Genomic DNA, 13,711 nt, shown 5'->3' with positions numbered 1-13,711 from the left:
TAACAATTTAAACAACAGATCAGTCAGTTAGCAGTCACAGAATCTTTAGTTCTTCCCTGAAGGAAATAGATAACAGTGTCTGATGCACATTCCTGAGTTATTTTGCAGATACTAAAACCGGCACCAGAGGGAAAAAGCTAACTGCTTGTAGCCATGCCATAAGCTGCTCCATCTTGAGCAGTACTGAATGTGTGGCTTGCACGATTCCAGGAACTGGTCTCAAGAAAATGGGAACAAACCCATTAAAACAAGCAAGATGGGAATTCCCTCGTGGTCCAATGATTAGGACTCCACGCTTTCACTGCCAGGGGCCTGAGTTTGATCCCTGGTCAGGGAACTAAGATCTGCAAGCCTCTCAGCATGGCAAAAAAAAACCCAAAACAAAAAACTAGACAGATGATGCTGACCAGACCACCACATGAACAGTTTTAAGATGACTGTTGGAGCTGACTGTGCTGTTCTAAACATAGCCCCTGCCTGCACACCCCTGAAACTTCCCAGTTTTTTCCGATAAAATCCTTTTCCCTCTAACCGGCAACTGGGAGATGATTTTGGGGACACTAGTCCACCCTCTTTCCAGGGTCTCTTGTCTCTCGAAGATTGACTTTTGTGTCATAGATCTGATATTGCCCTCTCTACTTGTTGCTACATTTTCCCGCTGAAGGTCACCACCCTCCCCCTCCCCTGCTTTCAGGTATAGCTCTGATCTTATTGAAACATTCACAAAATTGCATTGTATTAGCCAGCCTGAGAGAGATGTTACACATTCATCCCTACTTCCCGATATTCTCACCTTTGTGTAGTTTCCTCCCAGATTGTACCAGAGTTTGTGTGATCAATGGAATATGGCAGAAGTGATGGTATATCATTACCTAGTTTTGATTCTAGAGACTATTGCTTCTATCTTGATTCTGTGTGTGTGTGTTCACTTGCTCTAAGGGAGGTGAGCTGTCACATATAAGGTCACTCAAGTGGCCTTTAGAGAGGACCACATGGCAAAGAATGGTGTCTTCTGGCCAACAGCCAGCAAATAATGGAAGCTTATCAACAACAATTTGAGGAAACTTGGAGGCTAATTCTCCAGCCTTAGTTGAGTCTTGAGACAATAAAAGCCTTTGCCTACAGTTTGACTGTACCCTTGTGAGAGGAGGTGAGCCAGAATCATCCAACTAAGCTGTTCCTGAATTCCTGACTCTCAGAAACCCTGTCAGATAATAAATGTTTGTTGCTATAAACTATAAAATAAAAATTATTTTAGCGTAATTTGTTAGATAGCAGTAGAGAACTAATACAAACACAATGTGTACACATAGTATGACCTCATCAATCTGCCTTCCCTTTTCTTAGAGCCTTGAGTTAAAAGATACTTCCTACATCTTGGATTCAGTACTCCAGAGTTGACACTTGGGTTTTCACAAAACTGAGTGGTCACATTCTCTTCCTTTCATGTTTGCCCAAAATGTAGGGCTGAGCTTCTGCTTTCATCTCCATCTCAGAAGAAAAAATTCTGAATTATGTGGTTCCACACTACCCTCCAAAGCTGGGCCTCACACTTAAACAGCCTGCTTGATAGAGGGTTGGAGTGTTTGGGGAGAGCAGGGTACAGCTGTACAACTGAGTTAGCCTGTATCATTTGGGTCTGAAGCTAGTTTTTCCTCCCTTCCTATCTCTGCAAAGACTAATATTCCACAGATATAGTTGATTCTTATTTATGTTCTATAAAGTCACTGTAAAAACTGAATTAGCAAATACTGAACCATTGCTCCTAGGTCAAACAGAGGGCTAGGTTTCTGCAAGTTTCTGATCACATTCTCATTAACTGATCAATATATAACCTTGTTTTATGTGTGTTTCTGTTTAAGAATACTTTATTTGATATATACTATTGATTCATTAACATTGAACTCACAAGCAACACTGTAATTCAAGCTGGATAAAGCTCATCCAACATGTATTTTCCTTGTAAGGCACATCACAGCTTTCTTGCACTTATGAACACTAGTTAGCCCTTCAGCACTGCACTTGGGGGCTATATTAAACAGTGAAATCACCAACAAAAAAGCACAAATATGCAAAAGTGTGGCACTAAACAGACTGTGAAAAGGGCACTTGTTTATAGTATGAGAGCTGAAACAAGAAGGTAGAGTATTGCCTCATTCAACCTCAGCCAGGAATGAGCACATTGGGCAACTCAAATTTTTCACCACTCTGCACATGACCACAAATGACTGCAAAACTGCCTTGAGCATTGGTTTTGAGGTTAAAAATACATTTTACCAAGTAGGCAAATTTACAAATATCAAATCCACAAAAAATGAAGATCAACGATTTATTGCATTCCTCATATATTCCTAGTGGTAAATGTGTCAAGAGTCCTTGTCATAAAAGTACTTCCTGGATGGTCATGGATATGAAAAATTGGAAGAGTCAACGTCTGCTCTACTGCACTGGCCCTTCCACACTTTCCATTAACCTGAATACCTACCGTCATACAGTGTCAAACTGATTTTGATGGTTGGGTATCAACAATTTTGAAGTTGGAACAGATGGGTCCCTTTACCCAGTGAGGCCGAACAGCCTGGATGCTCTGTTTTCTCAGATTCCTGCACCTGGATCTGATTACTGATAACCACCTTTCCCTGCCCAGCAGTTTCTCTTAGGTTTTCACACACTCCCCATTCCCAGTATCTGATGTCAATAGTCCTGGGGATGATATAACAATATAGATCTTTACTAAACTGTTTGCTTTTTTCACCCATCAAAATCTTTTCTGTTCCCCCGTCTCCATATCAACCTGGAAAATTATAAACAAATAAGATCAGACTTGCTTGATCATAAAATCACCTAGAGATGTTATTTGAAAAAAACAGATTTCTCCCAAAATATAGATCAGAATTTCTAGGGAAAGGTCCTGAAAATATATAGTCTTACCAACTGTTCTATGATGGTTTTTATGATTAGACATGTTCTGGGCCTTAGTAGTTCTCCAAAAACTTCAAGAACTTGGAAAAGGATAAATAAAAGAAAATAATATACCTGACTCAAGATTTTCCTTAGGTCCATTTGGACCCAGATTTTTAATTGAAATGAATTATCAGGAAGTCTCAGCCTTTTCACATAAGTAATAGTTAAAATTATAACAATGGAATTATAATGGATACATTAGTTGGAGGTATGCCTTATGGTCCTGGCTTCCTACTAAGGAGGTGGCAATAATTTTTGTAAAATATTTAATATATCAAATTTGAGAGTCATTGATTCTACTGCTTTCTTGATCTTACCAGAAGGCATCAAAAGAAAGTTTTTATCAACTACATCAAAACTGCTACCCGGCCAATAGTAATTGTAAGACACCAAGACACAATTAGTGTTAGATGAATTTCCATTGTAGCTATACTAAAATGTAAAACAAACATCAAAAATGGTAGCAAACAATTGATGAATTCAGATTATGTTATTATATTATTATATTACATTGATTTATTTAATATAAATTGTAATTGCCCCAATCATACTAAAGACCATATTCCAACTAGGAGAGTCTTGAATACTTAGAAAATGGTACTCCATTTGTATAGGCTTATATGTTTGTTTGTTTGTTTTAAGCTCTAAAAAAATTACTCTTTTCTTAAAACTACATCATATTATTTACTTCTTGACAATATCTACTTTCCTTCATATCCATTGCCTGCCTCTGGTTGAATTTCGATTATTTATTTAAACTCTAACATTCGTTTAAACTCTAACATCCTCTTGTAATGGTTTGAAGTTTTACTGTTGCAGTTACTCCTGCGAAGCAGAGTGTAGAAAGGTGCTGTGTTAATAGCTCCATTTTTACTTGTTCTTAGTGTCCAGCCTTTCATGGATCACTTTCCTTTAGTTTGTTTGTGATAATTAGTCTAAATTAGAGGTTCTCAAACACCAGTGAATATCTAAAATTTTTTTGGAGCTTCTTAAAAACACAGCTGCTACAGACATTATCTTAGAGTCTCTGAGTCAGATTCTGAATGGGATCTAGTCATGAGAAGCCCAGGGTGCTTAATCAGGAGAATCCAGGGTGAGCTTTGGCACTTGCAGACTTATTCGTGTTCGTAAAAAGGGCATCTGCACACAAATTTTGTTTCCCCTGGTTGCGTCAACTTTAAATTTGGCTTCTTGAGAGACCTAACCCTGCCAGTCAAATTTTTACTCCTAATATCTAAATGTGCACATTGACATTAATTCATATTTTATTTGCTCCATTTTGGTAACATTAAATCACACAGAATTTCCAGTGAATGGATCTAATTTATGCATCCTGTTAGAACGATAGGTGTGAATTAGTTATAAATCACTTATAGATTAAGTGGATGTATTTTAATTTTTTCTGAGATAAATGCTTTTTTTTGAGATAAATGCTTTAAACAAAAGATTACATTAATAAGAGAATTCTAGATTGTGAACTAGACTGTTAAAGTTATACTTTTATCTTGATTAGAGTTTTTGGATCTGTCAAATCAGATCCAGAAATTGTCTCTGTGCCTGGTTAATCTATTATCACTTTCAGAGACCACATCCTTTAAGAAGTCTACCTCAATTTGGTATTATAATTCTCCTCTCCTCACGGTAATTTAATCTTTCCTTTAAAAATTAATACCAAGCAATACAAGAATCAAAATCTTATGTATGAATGAAAATAACTTCATAGCCTTTTTTTCCATTAAAAGAATTGCTAAAAAAATTGAATGCAAAAAATATATTCACATGTCTCAAAAGTTTACATAGCATAAATTGGATGCTTAATGTGATTGCCATTAAAACAAATCAATAATGAAACCCCTTAAACACTGAAGCAATCAAACACAGCTGAAAAACATTCATTGGAAATCATGATATATTTTATAAATCAGAGATGGCAAATCGATAACAAGGTTGAAGGTGCACCTGTGGTGATCGGTCTTGGCTGCATTTTCCTGACAGGTGGCCACATAATATTCATTGGGAAGAAGATTATATCGGATAGATGGGATAAGCTGATGTCTGGGCCATTCACTGCTTATAGCCACAATAAAGATTGAGACTTAATGGATTAGTCCTCTTATGTGTACATAATTACATAAACAAACAAGAAATACTCTAGTGAGAATAGCGGCATTGTTAAATTAAATGGTTAGTATATGTTGGATTATATGAAATTGAAAATACAAAGCTGTGCTATCAATCATAGAATCCTGGAAGCTAAAATTACCTTAGAGACCTTAATTCAACCTCTGATTTTACAGATGTGGAAACAAAGATGCAGAGCAGATAAATCATTTGTTCAAGCCAAAACAACAGGTAAAATCTAAATCTAGAAATCATACAATATTCTTCCGTTTCTGATGTATATACGTAACATCTAGGAATTAAACACGCACAGTTAATATTTCTATTGCAAAAGACATTTTATGAGTTGGTTTTCTGGAATTTGATTCTGTCTTACTAGAAATAGAATTTAACATTTGCAAGCTAGGTCTCCAGAGAAGTCCATAAAGGTTTTCATGCCAAAGCCCATCTTTCCTTCTGCAACAGAAAGAGGACTGGAAAAAACTTTTTGATTCATGGAACTTAAGGAAGAAAAAGTTGAAGTCTGAAATGTTTTATTATAAATTTAAATGGTCCCAATGAATAAAATTTCTAATATGTTTTCTAGGTTGACATTCTAAGTATGTGTCTATACTTTTCCACTACCCCAAAATTTCAAATTCAGTGAGTATGAGACAGGGACTGGAATTCTGTTTTAAGGAATACCAGGTGACCTGACTATATGTTGGTTTTATGAACAATTGGTCCCCAAAATATATATTTCATCCTCAGCACGGTCTATAGATTCCTTCATGCTCTTAAAAAGAAATGTCCTTTAGGGCTTCCCTGATGGCGCAGTGGTTGAGAGTCCTCCTGCCAATGCAGGGGACGCGGGTTCGTGCCCCGGTCCGGGAAGATTCCACATGCCACGGAGCGGCTGGGCCCGTGAGCCATGGCCGCTGAGCCTGCACATCCGGAGCCTGTGCTCCGCAACGGGAGAGGCCACAACAGTGAGCGGCCCGCGTACTGCAAAAAAACCCCAAAAACCAAAAAACGGAATGTCCTTTATTATTTCTGTTACAATCCAGATAAGCTAGTTTCCTTGATTTTCAAACCAATATAATGATTCATTGCCATCTCTTAATACATGCTGTAAATTATCAGGGAGAATTTTTACACTTTCAGTGTTTCCATTCACAAACTCTAATTAGTGTTTAATCAGGCCCAACCCTAATTCTCACCGACTCTATGTATCAGTAACCCATAGTTTCACAACCACCCCAGAGCCAGTGGCTTGAAACAACCATTTATTTAGCTCATGATTCTGTGGGTTAGCAGTTTGGGCTGGCCTCAGCTGGATTGTTTTTCTGTTGGTCTCAACGAAGATCACTTATGTAAATACAGTCACCTGCCAGTCAGTTGAAAGGCTTTGCTGCTGGGGATTGGCTGGCTGTAGGTTTTTTTTGTTCGTTTTTGCAGTACGCCGGCCTCTCACCGTTGTGGCCTCTCCCGTTGACGCGCAGGCTCAGCGGCCATGGCTCACGGGTCGGCAGGCGGACTCTCAACCACTGCGCCACCAGGGAAGCCCTGTAGGTTGTTTTGACAACAGTGACTGGACCACATGTTGCCCATCAAACAGCAAGCCAGCCAGGGCTTTGTCATATGGCGGTAGTGGCAAATATCCAAAGAGCCTAAGTAGCGGGAAAACCTCATTGTGCAACAGCTTTTAGGTCTCTGCTTGCACCATGATGCTAATGTTCTATTGGCCCATAAAAGTGACACGGCCAGCCCAGATTCAAACGTTCAATTAATAGGCTCTATTTCTTGCTAGGAAGACCTGCTAAATCACATCACAAGAGTATAGATGCAGGGATGAGAAGAATCTGCCGTCATTTTTACAGTCTATCATATGTTGATACTGCTCATGACTGCCTGAATAGAATGTCAGAAAATAATTTGATCAAAGTCTCACACCTAGTCAGTTTTAGAGAAGGATTCACGCAAGACATGTTTGATTCCAAGGTTATTGAATCCATCTTATGAAAGATCTTAAATACATCTTATACCTCTTCCTTCTTTCATCTCTATTGAATTATCTGAAGTCAAGCCATATCACCTCTGACCTGGATATAATCTCCTTCTAATTGATTTCCTGTTTCCAACTTCCTATCTGCAATATCTTTTCCATGAAGTAATTTAAGTGATATTTTAAAATGCAAATCAAATTATACTATTTCCTTAACTAAAACCTTCCAATGGCTTGTCACCTCATATTAGAAAACAAAAATCCAAACTTATCTTCATTTATAAGACCCTAAAATACCTTCCACTTTGCTTTGCTCCCCATACATACATCATTCTATCCTGTCCAGGATCCTTGAGCAACACTGCCCTGTTCATTGTTTCTCCGATACATTGAGTTTTTTCTCCTTAAAAGCCTTTGATTTGTTGTCCCTGGAGACAGGACTTCTGAAAGGAAGATTCTTCCCTCTTGGACTACTTGGCTCTCTGTCATGTAGACTCATTGACAATGTCAGCTTCACAGAAAAAATATATATATATATTGATTGTTTTCTGTAAGGTAGCCATGATTTTCCCTGGGTCCTTCCTAAAGGCAATTTATTACATTAATACTGGGGTGGAAGCTGGTGAATGGTGTCAATATAACACTCATCAGTATTTGAAATTATCTTGCATGTTCATTTACTTTTATAAGATCTATTTCCTTATTACCCTTGTAAACCAAATGACAGTAGAGAACTTGTCTATCATAATCACTGCTACATTCTTAATGAAGGACTGGTGCTTGAAAAACTATTTGTTGAATTAAGAAATGACATGCTTCAGATCTTGGAAAAAGCCACGAAAAATAACACAGGGCTCTTTCCATATCCTGGACAGCTTTTGGTGATGAGCAGAAGCCCAACTATTCCAAAGCTCATCCTCCTAAGGGTTTCTTCTTTGATGAGAGTCCCTACACAATTGTTGAACATTATGCTAAAAGGATTAAAGCATTCCTCTTCAGGGTATGTAGGCTAGGTATGGCTTCAGGGATGTCCGTGTGACCAAAAGGAAAACAATGGTCTTCATTTAAAATTAATTTTCTCTAACATCTAAATGACTGATGTTATATCCCTATCAAGTATGACAAAGGGGAAATGATAAAGGTTGAAGAAAACTAAAGACCTGAATGATGGGGAGAAGTAAATACTGAGAGGAGAAACATAAGAGGATTGTGGATTTAGTGACACAGAAGACAAATTTCATTGACTTGATCAACCCTATTTTCTTTTAACTTGGTAGAGACAAAACTATAAGCTAACTCTGGAGTATTTTTGTCAGTCCTGACTGAAAATACAGGCAGCTGTGTTTTAGATGATTTATGAATATTTTTAACACAGATTGTGTAAAGGATTTCAGTCTCAGGAATAAAGTATACTTGACAGCAGAGTTATAACTAGGAGGACTGGTAAGAACATTTATGGAGATTAAAGAATGTGTCCTAGATTTACAAGAGTGTATACCAAATCATTCAGTCATAATCACCTTAGAGAATGGGTAGAGAAAAGAAAATAACTTGTTAAACTGCAAAGTATGCTATCTTCTCTCAGTGTTGCTTATCGGGTATTCTTTTAATGTTGTGTGGGCATTGTAACAAAACGGCATTCTTGAGACTGTTTACGTAAGAATATTGACATTTCCAGAAGATTTGTGACATATCAAAATGTCTACAAAGAGTTTATCTTAGACTCTGATTAGAAGGAGCTTATATTTTGCTTAACTGAATTCTCACGTGAGTAATGCAGAATGCTTTATATACCTATTATACACTATTTGTAGATGTATGCATATAATATTTATATTTCAGTGTTTTTAGTTTTGAATGTTTCGTTTTTATTGGAATGGTAATAGCCTGCTCCTAGACGCATTCAAATTTTTGTATATCACTCAACTTGGTAATTAAGGTTGTTTTTTTAAAATTGTTGTAGCTGTTCTGTTTTTATGTATTCAGACTCCTGAACATTGCAGTTATTGGAACATAAATATACACTCAAGTAGATAGGGGATATTTAAGAATCAACATTATTTACTCACTTATTCAATAAAGCTGTGTTTATTGAACACCTATTATGTGGGGGGACTAGGCAAGTGACTGTGGAAAATACAAGATAAGAAGACAAATATCTTTTTAAAAAGTAATTCAAATCATTTTTTGGTATAGATAATACACATTCACAAATCAGTAAAGCATAAAAAATGAAAAGACTGTGTATGATTAAATTGCACACTTTAAATGGGTGAATTTTATGGTATATGAATTGTATCTCAGTAAATCTGTTTAAAAATAATATGTGCATGTTGTAAACATTTTTATTGGAGTATAATTGCTTTACAGTGGTGTGTTAGTTTCTGCTTTATAACAAAGTGAATCAGCTATACATATACATATATCCCATATCTCCTCCCTCTTACATCACCCTCCCACCCTCCATATCTCACCCCTCTAGGTGGTCACAAAGCACTGAGCTGATCTCCCTGTGCTATGCGGCTGCTTCCCACTAGCTATCTATTTTACATTTGGTAATGTATATATGTCCATGCCACTCTCTATCTCACTTTGTCTCAGCTTACCCTTCCCCCTCCCTGTGTCCTCACATATACCCAGAGAAAACCATAGTTCAAAAAGACACATACACACCAATGTTCATTGCAGCACTATTTACAATAGCCAGGTCAATGGAAGCAACCTAAATGTCCATTGACAGACAAATGGATAAAGAAGATGTGGTATTTTTATACAATGGAATATTACTCAGCCATAAAAGGGAATGGAATTGGGTCATTTGTAGAGACGTGGATGGACCTAGAGACTGTCATACAGAGTGAAGTAAGTCAGAAAGACAAAGACAAATATTGTATATTAACGCATATATGTGGAATCTAGAAAAATGGTACAGGTGAACCAGTTTGCAAAGCAGAAACAGAGACACAGATGTAGAGAACAAACTTATGGACACCAAGGGGCGAAAGTGGGTGTGGGGGGGGCGATGGTGGTGGGATGAATTAGGAGATTGGGATTGACATATATACACTAATACGTATAAAATGGGTAACTAATAAGAACCTGCTGTATAAAAAATAAATAAAATTCAAAAAACAAAACAAAACAAAAAATACTATGTGCAAACTGATATTTACAGAAATATAAGTGATCAAAATGGATTCTTTGAAGGCTGATATTGGCTGGTAGACATAGGCACAACTATAGTGTTCTTTAACGTTGACATCTATTCCGCTTGGGTTGGCCTCTGTTCTGATTGGTTAGTGAAGAGGGTTCACCAATTATTAAGCATTTGATCATCACCCTACTTCCAAGTAGAGGGGTTGGAGTAGAAAAATATTCTTGAAAGAGGGACAAAATATGGAAAAAGAGATATGACACCAAGGAAAATCCAAATGGAAGAAATTCAAAAGCAGTAGCCTACTGGGACAAATGCTTAGGACAGAGATTCTCAGAGCATGGGAAAGGAACCACCTTGTATCAGAATATTGGAGAGGCTTATAAAAAATGCCAATTTCCTAGCTTCACCTCAAATCTAGGAAATCTGGTTTCCTGTGGGTAAACTAAGCAAGTTTCCTTTTAATAAGCACCCTCAAGTAATTTTTAAGGATTGAAATGAAAAGTTTAAGAGCTATGAGTTTAGAGGATGTATTTACTACATAGCAGAGTTTGAATGATGAAATTATTGAAACAGAAGAATATCTATGAAAACTAGACAGAGAGGTTAGTTTCAACTTTGTAGATGGTGATGAAATGGTTTACAGAGAGAGCTGGAGAAGCTGAGATTACTAGACTTTTGCTTAATTTAGTTAAATCATTTGGAATTTCCTAATCATCAGGAAATTGTTTGAAAATTAAATATCTTTATATAAAAAAGATTGATGTGTACTTCTTTCTGGTTTCTCATGAGGATAAAGAGAACTGGAAATTGCATCACTGCCACACTTCACATGAAAAACAGTTGGACAGACTGCAACTTCATGAATTATTTTGGGCCTATCAGAGAGTTGGGTGTCAAAGTGCAGTATAATAACCTGAAGTCTAAGGAAATACAGGCACCTGCAGAGAGAGAAAGGATGCTAGCACTTGGAGCATGTAAAGCCAAACAGCAGTAAGAAGAAGTAAGCTAGAATATTTAACAAACTGGTGGAGGCCAAGTGTAGGTGGGTGAAACAGAGTGGAACCTTGGGGGCTGCAGACCTAAGTGGAGTTCATATTCTTTTGCTGGATTCTTTTTCTCCATGAACCCCAATTGCCTAGATTTGTGATAATGTGTCTCTTCTTGTGAAGACCTGAGGGAGGGGAAAAGTAACTGCTATCGGAGGGTTGTGAAAAGCTACCCAAATCTTCTCCCCAGTCTTTTTCATGGAACAAAATCAATCTGGATCAAGGAAGGCTATCAAACGCCATCACATTTAGTTTATTTGTGAAAACCCATTGCAGCTGTGTGAAGGTAACGGGAAAAAAACCAGAACACAACAACTCATCTTGGGGGTAAAAGGGAGGGAAGGGCAGGATACATTCTCAGAACAGAAATACAGCTGAGAGACGGTTAGAGGAACTGGAAGATCACAGTCGTGACAAGTAGGGACATACTTCCTACTTAATACTGATGCTTAATCAACACAACAAGAATTCCCTCTACCCCAACCCAACCACCATCACAGCCTAACAAGCATCAAGTAACAAATAACAGTGAATACTCCCAGAAGAGTTCAAGAGCACAAAAGCCTTAAAGGGAACATTTAAAGCTAAAGGCAAAACAAATATTAAGAAAAACCTTAATATTTTTTGCAAACCTCCTCCCACTTTAAAAAAGTGGTGGTGCTAGAGGAATATGAAGAGGCTGGTGCTAGGAGGTTGACTGTAGCAGCAAGAAACCACAAACCCAGACCATGTCTACATTAAGTCAAATTCCCATGCTAAAGGCCTAGCAGATGTAAAACTATACGTATTTCCAGGCATACTAAAACAAACAAACAAAACAAAAAACTTTTATCTTTGTCTCTATTATTTTGTACTGGAAGCGTTTATTTCATCCAAAAATTACTAGATATATAAAAGAGAAGAAAAATATGACACACTGCTAAGAGATGAACCAATCAACAAAAGTCAGTTCAGATATGACACAGATATTGGAAATATTTGGCAGGAAACTTAACATCACTAAATTTAATATGTTAAATTCTCCAACAAAATAGAGGTTAACATGAATAATAGATGGATTAACTGAGTACAGGGAAGAAAACTATAAGAAAGAATCAAATAGAAATGTGAGACATTTTTTAAAAAATGAACAAAATTAAGACTATGTTCTATGAACTCATAAATTGACGCCATACAGCTGAATAAATAATCAGTGAACTTGAAGACAGAAACGTTAAATAAAAATAAAATCATAAAGAGAAATATAAGTAAACAAACAAAACAAAGCAGGGAATCCAAGAGCAGTGGGTCAGTATCAGTCTAATACATATAACTGGTAACCAAGAAAGAGGAGAGAAAGAGAGAGAGAGAGAACAAGAAAAAAGAAATATTAGAAGAAAAACTGGTTAAGAGTTTTCTATAATTTATGACAGATATCAAAAATGTGCTCTCATCAATCCCATCAACATTCTACTGGAAGTCCTAACCAGTGAAATTAGGCAAGGAAAAACATCAATGCATAATTTTTTACGGAACTAGAACAAATCATCTCACAATTTGTATGGAGACACAAAAGACCCCGAATAGCCAAAGCAGTTTTGAGGGAAAAAAATGGAGCTGGAGGAATCAGACTCCCTGACTTCAGACTACACTACAAAGCTACAGTAATCAAGACAATGTGGTACTGGCACACAAACAGAAACATAGATCAATGGAACAAGATAGAAAGCCCAGAGAAAAACCCATGCACCTATGGTCAACTAATCTATGACAAAGGAGGCAAAGATATAAACTGGAGAAAAGACAGTCTCTTCAATAAGTGGTGTGAGGAAAAATGGACAGCTACATGTAAAAGAATGAAATTAGAACACTCCCTAACACCATACACAAAAATAACCTCAAAATGGATTCAAGACCTAAATGTAAGACTGGACACTATAAAACTCTTAGAGGAAAACATAGGAAGAACACTCTTTGACATAAATCACAGCAAGATCTTTTTTGATCCACCTCCTAGAGTAATGGAAGTAAAAACAAAAATAAACAAATGGGACCTAATGAAACTTAAAAGCTTTTGCACAGCAAAGGAAACCATAAACAAGATGAAAAGACAACCCTCAGAATGGGAGAAAATATTTGCAAATGAATCAACAGATAAAGGATTAATATCCAAAATATATAAACAGCTCATGCACCTCAATATTAAGAAAACAAACAGCCCAATCCAAAAATGGGCAGAAGACCTAAATAGACATTTCACCAAAGACATATAGATGGCCAAGAAGCACATGAAAAGCTGCTCAACATCACTAATGATTAGAGAAATGCAAATCAAAACTACAATGAGTTATCACCTCACACCAGTTAGAATGGGCATCATCAGAAAATCTACAAACAACAAATGCTGGAGAGGAGAAAAGGGAACCCTCTTGCACTGTTGGTGGGAATGTAAATTGATAC

The sequence above is a fragment of the Globicephala melas genome, chromosome 13 (assembly GCF_963455315.2).
Source record: "Globicephala melas chromosome 13, mGloMel1.2, whole genome shotgun sequence".
Classification (NCBI taxonomy): Eukaryota; Metazoa; Chordata; class Mammalia; order Artiodactyla; family Delphinidae; genus Globicephala; species Globicephala melas.
This window is presented reverse-complemented; position numbering follows the sequence as displayed.